We start from the raw sequence: 13161 nt of genomic DNA, 5'->3' as shown, positions 1-13161 counted from the left end.
TGGGTTTGAATTGTAGCTCTCCTGCTGAGGCATATAGCCTTACATAGCTCACTTCCACTTTTCTGAGTCCTGCTTCTCCTCAAAGAGAAAACCCACAGGTTTGCCAGAAAGTCAAGCAATAGTCTTCTTCCATGAGCGTTACCTTTTCAAGGAACTTCTACAGTTGCCCAGAGTTAAAATAAGGGTCAAGCCATCCTGACCAAAAAAGGTGCTAAGCACTTGGACTTGACTTTTAAAAAGGAGTTCTGACACACTTGAGAATCACTAGAGAATTTATTCCTTTCTCCTAGACCTCAAGAGCTAGACACAACTCAACCAGTCATCTTTAGCTCTGATATAAAACTGTTTTAGTAGTTCTGTGTTTTTCAGGTTGACCCCTGTAACATCATAACTTAGCCTAGTGAGTGGTCTCATATTCCTAGTTTTCCTGTCAGTGACTGATTTTTTAATTCTTATACCAGAGCTAATAATTGATATGGGCGGGATATCAGATTCCTTATAGATTTGTGTGTCTACACCTGGGCTGACAAATCTTTCCAGGTTGGCTATCGGGATTTTCAAGCTCTCTGGGTTAAATCTGGACCCAATCTAGTAGTTTGGGGTATGAAAGGAGTTGCATTTGGGTTCAATTATTCTATCCTATAAAAATATACATTGTTTCCCTCCCTGGCCACATTGTTTTCAGTGCTCGTAGTTGGGTCAGAAAGTCTTTGTACAGTTGATGGATAGTCTCTTTTTCTCAGTCTTTTCCAGTTTCAATTTATTTAGATTTCCCTTCCCTCCACATGATCCAGAGATTATAAAATGCAATGAAAATCTAACTTGTATAATATTGTAAATGTGACGGGGGTGGGGGGGAAGAAAAATTCAAATTGTGAAAATTCCTTATTCAAATGAAAATATCAAACACTGATATAGTTGAGGTAGCTAGGTTGTTCAGTGGATAGAGATGTAGGCCTAGAGAAGGGAGGTCCTAGGTTCAAATATGACCTCAGACACTTTCTAGCTATGTGACCCTGGACAAGTCACTTAACTTTTAATTGTCTAGCCCTTAACACTCTTCTGTATTAGAATCAATACTTATCTGTTCTAAGACAGAAGGTAAGGGTTTAAAAAAAAACTGATGTAGTTATCAAAATGAAAAAAGTCAGTATTTTAATTCTAAAATTATAGATTTGTATTCCCAAAACACATAAAAACATTCATCTTGCTAACCCAAATATTGATTATAAGATTCCCAGAAAGGATTTATCATCTAGCTTTTAAGGAGATGGAAAAGTTTTGCACAAAGATAAAAAAAAATGTTGTGCCTTTATTGGAATGATATTAGACTTTAAATATATTAATTTTAATATTCTATTTTTTTCATTAGAAATTATACCATATAAATGCAATAATGGTATTTACTTTTTTAAAAATCTTTTACTCTTCTAGAGAAAGAACTGTGGGAGTAGAAATCCAGAAGAAAAAATTTGATTTATCTTTTGTTTATATGGGTATATGATTTGGGGTTTTGGTTTTAAAAGACTACTCTATTACAAAAATGAATGATATAGGGGGCAGCTGGGTAGCTCAGTGGATTGAGAGCCAGGCCTAGAGACAGGAGGTCCTAGGTTCAAATCCGGCCTCAGACACTTCCCAGCTGTGTGACCCTGGGCAAGTCACTTGACCCCCATTGCCTACCCTTATCACTCTTCCACCAATGAGTCAATCCACAGAAGTTAAGGGTTTAAAATAAAAAAAAAAAATGAATGATATAGAAATGGGATTGAATGATAGTATATGTATAACCCAGTGAAATTGTTTGTCAGCTCCAGGAGTGGGGAGGGAAGAAGGGAGAGAGAGAACATGAATCATGTAACCATGAGAAAAAAAATTATTTTTAAACTCAACCTTCCCTTCTGTCTTAGAATTGATAAAAAAAAAAGTAACAATTCCAAGGATCAGTAAGGGCTAGATAATTAGGTTTAAGTGACTTGTCTTGGGTCATACAGCTTGGAAGTGTTTGAGGCCATATTTGAACCAAGACCTCCTAACTCTAGGGCTGGCTCTATCCACTGAGCCACCTAACTGCCCCACTCTTTATTTTTACTTTGCCTTTCTTTTAAGCAAGAAATAGAATGAGAGTATTCAGAAAATATTAGTAGGGATCTGTTAATCTAAGATAACTAGCTTTAGTCCTGAAAAACATTTGCAGAGAAAACCAGATTTTTTTTGACAGTCAAAAATTTTAATAACTAAAATAATATGTGAGTGTATAAGCAAGTTTCATGAGACTTTTAAAATTTTCCTTATAGTTCATCTCTTTTTTCCTCATGTGACAGTTTTCTTTGACATATTTTCCTCAAAGTATAAAAAAAAGAACTATTAACAAGCTTTTGCATTGAATACTTGGAAGGGTACTTGGAAGCTTTGTAGAATTATTTACATACCATTAAATTCCTCCAAATCTTGGATGATATACAAAATATGCCATGGAAAGAAGGAAAAGCCACTTTTTTTGTTACATACATTCAATATTTTCTGAAGAAAAGCATTTTTAGTCATTTTGACTTTTTCAACATTTGTATGTTGACACGATTATTAAAATGTTTCTGTTGAATCATGTTTGGTCTTTTTTTTTTTTTTTTTTTTTTTTGTCAAATCAGTTTGCTACTTTAATACCAGTCACCCAGGCAAAACAGGTCATCAGAAGGCTGATCTCTTCCCCATTTCCCTGTTAAAACTATGAAGTCAATTTTAAGACATGACCCCCAAATATTGGGTTGTGGTGGCAAACTGTTATTGTTGTTCAGTCATTTTTCAGTTGTGTCCAACTTTTTGTGACCCCATTAGGGATTCCCTTGGCAAAGATACTGCAATAGTTGCCTTTTCCTTATCCAGCTCATTTTAGAGGCAAGGAAGCTGAGGCAACAGTATTAAGTGATTTACCCATGGTCACCCACTAGTAAGTGTCTGAGGGCACATTTGAATTCACAAAGAAGAGTTTTCCTGACTGCTGGCCCAGCATTCAATCCTCGGCACTACCTGGCTGCCCATGTTAGCAAATCCTAGGTCCAATTTCTTCATAATCTTTTTCTGGTGTGGCATATTGATAGAACTCAGGTGTGGAAGGTAGCATTTATCTCCCAAACTATCACTGCATATAGTGTGTAATGACTTATACATCATTAGGCTTTGGCTTCTGTCAACTAGCGCATCATTTTTCACTTAGTTTCTGCTTTTAATCACAGTTCTTTTCAAATTTTATTGTAAAGGTCCTCCAAAATTCCCCAATATGATTGAACCCTCAGAGAGGACATCTGACATTGATAAGACTATTCTGAATTATCTCATCTACTACTTCTCAGATAGGTTACATGAAGTCTGAATTACCAAACTCAGTGAAAGATTTTGGGTCCTGGAAATGTTTATAACCAACATCCATAGAATATTGTTTCTGTGAAATCGCATTGATTCTGTTATACTGTTTATTCTACTGTATCATACTTGTTAAATTCTTTGACTAAATCTGGGCAGCCATAACTAATATTTCTTCTCTGCTTTCACCGCTTCCAGCAATTATTCAGAAGGAATTCCTACTTCTCACTATGTCAGTAGCTGCTGAATGAAATATGTTATATCTCTTCCAGAATTTAGAATAGGCTCGAATCAGCTGCCAATCCCATACCGTTCAGCCACAGAAATGACTTGAGTCACATCATCTCCACTGTCTATAACTGTACCAGTGAGTGTCCACTTTCCTGTCGTGATGTCCAAGATACAATTAAAACAAGGACAACTTAGACAGCTCCATATGGGTTCAGAACATTAAAAGACTGAAACATAATTTCAGCAATATATTCCTTGTTTTCTGGTGTATTTAGTGGAGGTTAGGTTAAAAGAAAATGATGATCTTCAGGCTCTCTGTTGGGTGACAAAATAAATAAGCTAGAATTTCTTAACTAGATACTACAGGAATGTAAGGCATATAATTTGTGAATAATTCTATTATCAACCTCTTCTTCAAATAACTGACAGAGTCAGTTCCAGATATCATGCTATTTGGAAATAATATTCGAGCTATCTACCTCTCAAGATTGTTGTCAGGAAAGTGTTTATTCGATGTAGAAGAGGAACATTTAGATTAAGCATGAGTCAACAGAGTTTACATAGATTTCACACATTTAAAAAAAAACACACTGCTCCAGATGCCTTCAATTTACACTTATTTTTACAAGCTAACAAGTGAGGGAACATATTCAATGAGAATTTTCTCACTGCTGAAAGTCGATGAATGAAATAAAACAAGCAGTAGACTTACTGAGATAATGGAAAATAATATATTACAGTTTACCACAGATGTGAAATCGCTAGTGGCATTGAAACAAAGATAACTGTCAAGTACCAAGGTGATGTGTTCAGGGAAAAGAACTAGATTTTCAAAACATGGAAACAAGGGCTAGTTAATAGAGGATGAATTCCAAAGAATGGCATGTCCCTGGAAGAAAAATATCAAGAGTGCTAAAGCTCGGAATAAGCTGAAGGCAGCAATAGATGCTAAGAACAACAAAAATAGTTTTTCAAGCTATATTGTGGAAGAAGATAGACCTGTTGCTCAGGCTAAATGGGATGATAATATCAGAAGATAAAGAAGGCAGAACTTTGAAATTCTTAATTTGTTTATGTTTTCTCTGCCAAGGAGAATGATTTTCAAACTGGCAAAGATAAGCAAAAATGTGTTGCAAAAAAAAAAAAAGCTGGAATTCAAATTAAGGGAGAACGTGGTAAGAACACTGTCAACAACTATGGAAAAATTGTTGAGAATAGGAGAGCCATAATGGAAGGATTAGAGAGATTATAATTGTAATGGAGATTTTCTATTTTTTTGTTTCCTTTTATTAAATGGAACTCAGAGTCATTTCTCCAGCAAATTTTGGTTAACTAAAAGTCTCTTTTGTTAATATTAACCTCACCTGACCAAAACCCAATTCATTTTATTTGAAATTTTTCTTAAAATTTTAAACATTCCTTAGCTAAGAAGCCAAAGGAAGAATATCAAACTGTCCCCATCTCCTTAGTGACATGTGAATCTTCCTACTCAAATATCCTGTGAACCTTCTAAATGTAGTTTAGACTGACTTAGTTTACCTATAGTTTGCTTTGCAGACTTGTGAGATTATGACTTAAAATTTGTTCAACTTTTATGAAATTGAAGGAAGCACTGAAATCATGTATCTGTCTTTTATTTAACTTTTATGGCCTGAGGAATATACAAGATTGCAACATGTATGGGGGCAGCTGGGTAGCTCAGTGGATTGAGAGCCAGGCCTAGAGACAGGAGGTCCTAGGTTCAAATCCGGCCTCAGCCACTTTCCACTTGTGTGACCCTGGGCAAGTCACTTGTATAAATATTAAAATTGATAAAAGCTGGTATAATAATATAAATTAGTATTTTAATTAAAGCCATGTTGATAGATAATTAGACCACGCGCTTGTAAGCATTCAAAACTGCCGCCTCCATTTTGTTACCTCTCTTGAGTCTGCTAGCCAAGAGACCACTCCCTCCTAACCCAGGAGATTATAAACCCTTCCCTGCGTCAAGACATCGGCCTCCCCATGCCCAAAAACCCGGAAACGGAAACCAGTTGGACCATGTTGGATCACGGGAAATGTAGTTTTGATACATTTCCCGTCCATAGAAATATATACACTTTTAGATGGCATTTCCCAAATTTCACTTTTACACTTGACCCCCATTGCCTACCCATACCAATCTTTCACCTATGGGTCAATACACAGAAGTTAAGGGTTTAAAATTTAAAAAAAAAAAAAAAATTGCAACATGTAAAAAGATTATTTCTCTTTTACTCCAACATAATTTTGCCTCTAAGAGGGTTTGTTTAGACTCCTAGTCATGGTCCAAGTTTTCTCTGAGTCCTGAGTCTATACTTGAGCATAATAAAACCTAGATTTGTTTACCTTTATAATTTTAGCAAATATGTTTTAGTAGTAGTTACCTACACCATGAACTCGGGAGATTTTTCTCCCATCACAAATTTGGCATAGGGATAGGCAGTGAGGTTGGTAAGACCAAGACTTCCACTTCAGAAATCCCGCTGTGTGCACAAGGATAAATTTACCTTGGAGAATTTTGAAGGGAAACTCAGTCAGATCATAAAGAGAGCTGTTCAAAAATTTTTCCAGAAAAGAAAATTTGTCTTCTATGTGTATTGTGTGTATTACCTATATTTTATTTTGTCTTCTGTCTCTGACTTTTAAAGAATCAGTCTGTTGAAACTTTGGGGACACTTAGTCTGATAATGGCCCAGACTTTCTAGTGAGCAAGAGGCTGTGATTCAAGTATGTAAAGCAAAGACTAGACTTAGACATGTTGGGTTTTAACTGGCAAGGCGTTTTCCTTTCAAATCTTGGACTTTCTTTGCCTCGGTATCATTTTTTTTTAAACTTCATTTTTCTTGAAGGCATGAAAATAAGAGATTTTTCTTTGTTGTGGCCATTGTCTCTAGGTTGACTCTAGGTGGTTCTGGCCCTGGTTAAGTGGTCCTAGTTCAGTGATGGGCAACCTTTTGAGCTTGGTGTGTCAAAATTCACCAAAAAACCAAGCATAACTCAGGTGGTGTGTCACTTTGAGAAAAAAAACCATAATTTCACGATATTTATAGTTTAAATAACAAAAATGTATAATTGTAATATATAACTATATTTAATAAACCAAAATAGTAAACCAAAACAAAAAAATAATAAACCAAAATAAATTAATATAGATAGAATTGTCATCTATAGTGCACAGAGTGTCTACACTACACTATAGGAAATGTTTCATCCTCAGCATGCGGCCTCATACTTCTCTGTATGAGGCCATGTGCCATTGAAAATGGCTATGCCCTCCCAACTGTGTGACCCTGGGCAAGTCACTTGACCCCCATTGCCTACCCTTACCACTCTTCCACCTATAAGTCAATACATAGAAGTTAAGGGTCTAAAAAAAAAAAGAAAAAAGAAAATGGCTATGCTTGTCAGTGCTAACATGCATGTCATAGGTTTGCCATCTCCGTCCTAGTTCAATAGCACTGTTCTAGTGTAAAGCACTGCAATCAATGGTTTACTCATAGATCTCCTTTTTTTTCTGGTTCTGATTTGACTCTGGTAGGGACAACTGCTACGGTCTGATTACTGGCTAAAGGATCCTGGTAGGAAGGCATATTTGGCATATTCCCCATCTTATGTTGAGGATCAATCAGAAATCATGTGGGGATTTCATTCTTTCTATTTACTCTCTTCATTATCTATTTTACAGTATTGTTGCCACCGCTCCCATCAATTGGACTAACAGAAAAATATATTTTGAGGGGTTCAGTAAATTGGTTCCAATTAAATTGGTTCTGTGATTTGGTTTCAGTGAATCTAATTTGGTAGAAAAAATTGGCTCCAAAACCATTCCTCTTTTGGGTCCCTCAGATTCTAGTTCAAATATTCCTAGTAAAAATGTTTACTATAAAGTATGGAATAGGATCATTCCTTTTCTTCCAAAGACACCTTTATAGGTTGTCTCCTGGCTAATTGAGAAAAATTTCTTTTAAGAAATCCAAATTATTCAAAGTACAGTTTAAAAATCTGTGAAAAGCTGTGTGACCATGGTCAAGTCATTTAACCCCCATTGCCTAGCCCAGTGATGGCAAACCTATGGCAACTATGGGTGCCAAAGATGGTACACAGAGTGCTCTCTGTGGGCATGTGAGCCATCTCTGTCAGAGTTCATTACTAGAAAGGCAGAGGGACTTGGAGAAACTGCTCTCCTCCCCCTCTCTACCGCACCTGAGGACATTTTTTCACATCACTTGTCCCTATGCCCAGCAGCCCAATGGGAACATACAGCAGGTAAGATAGGCAACTCACAGACTGCAGAGCTGGAGGAAAGAGGAAAGCTCAGACCACTCCCCTCCTTCTCTCTAAGCTTGCTGAGGACATTCCTCACTTTACCTGCCTCCACCCAGCAGCCCAATGGAAGCTCTTTCTCCCTAAAAAACAGGAAAAATGGGTGGAGCAATAATCTCAACAGTTTGGTAAGCTTGAATTTGGCAAAATTCGATAGGTAGCTTAGTGTCATGGAAAGAATGCTGTATTTAGGGTCACAAGAGCCACACTCTGTAACTACTTATATGACCTTAGATGAATCTCTTAACTTCTCTGAGACTCAGTTTTCTCATCTGTTAGATGAAGAGGTTGGACCAAATAACCTCCAAGATCCCTTCCAGCTCTATGTCTGAGATTTTATGGTTTTTTCTTCTTTCTATTCTTTTATTTTTTAAATTACATGTAGAAACAATTTTCTAACAATTGTTTTCTGACTTTTTGCAATCCAAATTCTTTCCCTACTTCCTGTCCAGAGGGTAAACAATCTAATATGTTATTCATTGTCAAGCAATACAAATTTCCATAATTCTTATGTCTTGAAAGAAGAAATATTACACATAAGAAAAAACTCATGAAGGGAATAAGGCAAGAAATGGGATGGTTCAATCTGCATTCATTCTCTGACAGTTCCTTCTATGGCTATGGATAGCATTTTCCATAGAGTCACTTAGGGTTGTCTTGGATCTGAAAGCCTAGTTTTATGAAACCCTTGTGCACCCCTGGTTCACTCTCTAGATAGGATTAGTAGGTTTGCCCCAGACTAAACAATAAACCTTTAAGTACCCATTGATCACCCCAGACAGAATTAGCAGATATAATCAACTCTTAAGTACCTTTTTGTCCTCTTAGTTTCTCTTAATGCATTTTAGCTGTAACCAGGTATTCTAACCTCTGGGTAAAATCCTCTTTCTCTAGCTTCTATATAAGCCAATCAGTTATCCTTCCTTTCATGTACTCCCTAAAGTATATATTAAGACCCTGAGTTCTAAAGTTTAGTGGAAATTCTCATTCTTGGTGTTTTTCCCAAAGGCAGTTGGGAAACTCTAGTTCCCAGAGTCTCAGAGCTTGGCTTTGTGTGGTGGCTGTCACCCTTGCCCTGTTTAAAAATGTGTCCTTTTGTAACTGCTTTGGTGGTTCTGTGTTTTTTCAGGTTGACAGATCCTTTCCTTGCTAATAATAGTTTTGTCCTTCATAGTTGCATGATCTTCTGTTCATTTGGAAAGCTAAGCTGCACTCACTAAGACCAAGCATGGCTTTATCAAGTATTCATTAACAATCCAGCTTCACAGAATCAAAGAATCTCAAGATCAGAAAGGAATCCAGAGGCATCCTATTCTAACCCACATTTGTAGAGAAAATTTTTGAACAATATCTCCAGTGAATGATAATAAAGTTTTCACTTGAAGACTTCTAGGGAAGGAGAATCTATTGCCTCATGAGACCCTCCATGACACTCCTAGATAGCTCTAATTTTCCTAAAATGTGGTCCTCTAAAAAGAACATAATGCTCTAGATGACTAGAGTAGAGTGAGACTAGGGTAGAGTCTCTGAATTCACATTTTTGGACACTGAACTTAATGATGTCCAAGATCACATTAGTTTGTTTGGTTGTCAGATCATACCATTGACTCATTCTGAGCTTGCAGTTCTTGGAGCCTCTTCTTCCCAATTCATTTCATAGGACCCATCATCTAGCCATGTATCTTCCAGTTTATGGGTATCTACTTTGTTTCTAATTCTTTGCTGTAACATAAAGGTGCTGCTATGAATATTCTGGTGTATATGGGAATTTTCTTCTTATTGATGACTTTCTTGGGGTATATTTTCAGCAATAGATTCTCAGAGTTCTAGGAGAGAATGGACATTTTAGTCATTTTATTTGCATAATTTCAAATAGCTTTTCCAAATGGCTCTAACATTTCCCATCTCTACCAACAATGTATTCATGTGCCTATCATTCTATAACCCCTTTAACATTTATTACCAATTTTTGTCATTTTTCCCAATAGGTAGTGAATAAGGTAAAACTTCAAAGTTGTTTTGATTTGCATTTCTTTTATTTATTAGTGATTTTTAGTATTCTTTCATGTGATTGTGAATATCTTGAAATTCTTTTGAGAACTGATTGTAGTCCTTGGCCATTTATCAGGGATTAATTATTAGTCTTATACATGCTTCTTGTTTAAATATTTTAGACACAAATTTTTAAGAAAATTTGATACAAGGGGCAGCTGTGTAGCTCAGTTGATTGAGAGCCAGTCTTAGAGACTGAAGGTCCAAGGTTCAAATATAACCTCAGACACTTCCCAGCTAGGTGACCTTGGGCAAGTTGCTTAACCCCCATTGCCTAGCCCTTACCATTCTTCTGCCATTGATTCCAAGGCAGAAGGTAAGGGCTTAAAAAAAACTGATACATGCAAAGAATTTTTCCCATTTGATCTCTTACCATCTTGTCCTAAATATTGGTTCCAAAAATGGAACAAATGGAACAAGATAAAGTTTTTTAAAAGGTAAACATAGGGGGTTCCAGGTTAAGATGGAGGCAGAGTAAAAAGCAGCTCTTAACCTCTCCTGACTGAAACACAAAAGACTCCTCAACGGGACATAAAAACAAGTCCAGACGAATGGAGAGACCCCACAACAGGGCACAGCGTGGAAGGTACGTGGAATCGGGACATTTCCATGCTATAAAGGGGTGAAACAGCTGTCACTAAATCGCAGGCTGAGCAACCACCCCACCCCCAACCCCTCCACACACACCACCTATAGCACCGAAGCCAGCTAAAAAGAAATAGAGCAAGTTTGGGGCACCCATCGAGTCATTGGCAGCTCTGGGGCCTGTTCCTGAGAGCAGCAAGATTTAGGACCCCAAAAAGCTAAAGAACACACACGAACTCTGAGCGCTGGAGTAGGACACAGAGTGCTGGTGCAGGACGCAGAGCGCAGGAACAGAGCGCAGGCGTGGTTGGAGGCGCGGGTGGAGGCAGACACAGCCGCGAGCTAAGGCTCTGAAACCCTGAGTGGGGAACCAGTGCAGACGGGTATACGACTGTGGAAGCAGTGCCCTGAGACTTGTAAAGAAACCTCCTGCAGAGGATCAAGCAAGGGGGTCCACCAGGGGGCTTGACCTTGGAAAAAACCAGAACTCAGACCTCAGGAGCCAAAAGACCGCAGACAGATCCTGAGGATAAACCTGAGAAGCTGCTGGGCTAACGATGGCTACCCAGACTCAGGAAGTTCAGAAGAGAAAGATTAACAACTCGACAACTTTTACACAGAGAAAATCCAGACAACTGAGCAAACAGAGAAGGAGAACAAACAAGCATCCGGACCCTCCTCAAATAAGGAAAACTCCTCACAAGCTATGGAAGAGTTCAAAACTGAGATTTTGAGGAAAATGGAAGAGATCTGGCAAGAAAATAAGAGTTTAAAAGGTAGAATCTTGCAACTGGAAAGCGAGGCTCAGAAACCAAATGAACTGATATGCAAATTGAACACCAGAAATGACCAGATTGAAAAGGAATACCAGAAGATTATAGCCAAAAACCAGAAGATTATAGCTGAAAACCAATCCCTAAAGGCTAGAATTGAGCAATTAGAAGCTAATGATCTCTCAAGACAACAAGAACAAATAAAACAAAGTCAAAAGACTGAAAAAATAGAAGGAAACATGAAATATCTCAATGAGAAAGTGACAGACCAAGAAAACCGGTCTAGAAGAGACAATTTGAGAATCACTGGTCTTCCAGAAAAACCAGAAATTAATAGAAACCTGGACTCCATACTGAAAGAAATTATTCAGCAAAATTGCCCTGAAGTCCTACAACAAGAGGGCAATATAGACATTGAAAGGATCCATAGAACACCTGCGACATTTGATCCAGATAAGAAAACACCCAGGAATATAATTGCCAAATTCAAGAGTTTCCAAGCAAAAGAAAAAATCTTGCAAGAAGCCAGAAAGAGACAATTCAAATATCAAGGAGCACCAATCAGGATCACACAGGATCTGGCAGCCTCCATGCTAAAAGACCACTAGGCTTGGAATACGATATTCAGAAAGGCAAGAGAGCTGGGCCTGCAACCACGGATCAACTACCCATCAAAATTGACAATATATTTCCAGGGGAAAGTATGGGCATTCAACAAAATTGAAGAATTCCAAGTATTTGCACAGAAAAGACCAGGGCTAAATGGAAAGTTTGATATCCAACCACAAAAATCGAGAGAAACATGAAAAGGTAAATAAGATACAGAGGGGAAAGAAAGAAAACTTATAATTTTTAAATTTGCCTTTTTAAGGGCCTAAGTGAGATCTAATTATCTATATTCCTATGTAGAGAAATGTTATGTATAATTCTCTGTAGTGAACTCTATTCACTATTATAGTATTCACTATTATAGTAATCAGAAGAATAATTCACAGGGTGAGGGTGGAACACTAAATAATCTAAGATGACATCGGGGATGGGAAAGAGGGGGTGAATAGTAGGGGACACCAAGAGAAACTTGAGTGAATGAGAAAAATAGGATATTCTATTACACACAAAAAGGGCATGGGAAGGAGAGGGTACAAATACTATTATAAGAAAGAGAGGAAGAGAGCATTAAGAGGTAATAATCAAACCTTACTCTCAGTGTAATCAACCCGGAGAGGGAAGAGTAGCTATACTATCCATTGGGAAATAAAACTCTTATCTAACCCTTCTGAGAAAGTCAGAAGGTATAAACCAAGAGGAGCAGGGGAGTGGGGAGGTCAAAAAAAGGGAGGGGAGAAGAAGGGGGAGGGAATTCATAAGGCCTTTAAAAACAAAAAGAGGGGGAAAAATAAGGGAGGGAGTAGAAAGGGAAGTTAATCAAGGGAGGGGATAAGGGATAGGGTCTTAATAGCAAATCACTGGTTTAAAAGGAAATAGTATAAGAAAAAGGGGGTAGGAATAGGGGAGGATACGAAAATGTCAGCAAATGTACAACTGATGATTATAACTCTGAATGTGAATGGGATGAACTCTCTCATAAAACGGAAACAAATAGCAGAGTGGATTAGAAACCAAAATCCCACCATATGTTGTCTACAAGAAACACATATGAGGCGGGTGGACATACACAAGTTTAAGGTTCAGGGCTTGAGCAAAATCTTTTGGGCGTCAAATGAGAAAAAGAAGGCAGGAGTGGCTATTATGATTTCTGACAAAGCCAAAGTAAAAATAGATATGATTAAAAAAGACAGGGAAGGTCATTACA

General features: G+C 37.6%; 1 pseudogene; it reads right to left on the bottom strand.

The window, feature by feature from the left end:
• Window positions 1-3289: 3289 nt before the first annotated feature.
• LOC123234267 overlaps window positions 3290-13161 on the bottom strand; it is a 31510-nt pseudogene continuing 21638 nt past the window's right edge.

This window comes from Gracilinanus agilis, chromosome 2 (assembly GCF_016433145.1).
Source record: "Gracilinanus agilis isolate LMUSP501 chromosome 2, AgileGrace, whole genome shotgun sequence".
In the NCBI taxonomy this organism is placed as follows: Eukaryota; Metazoa; Chordata; class Mammalia; order Didelphimorphia; family Didelphidae; genus Gracilinanus; species Gracilinanus agilis.
The sequence above is the reverse complement of the archived record's forward strand: the minus strand, read 5'-3'. Positions and strand labels throughout refer to the sequence as shown.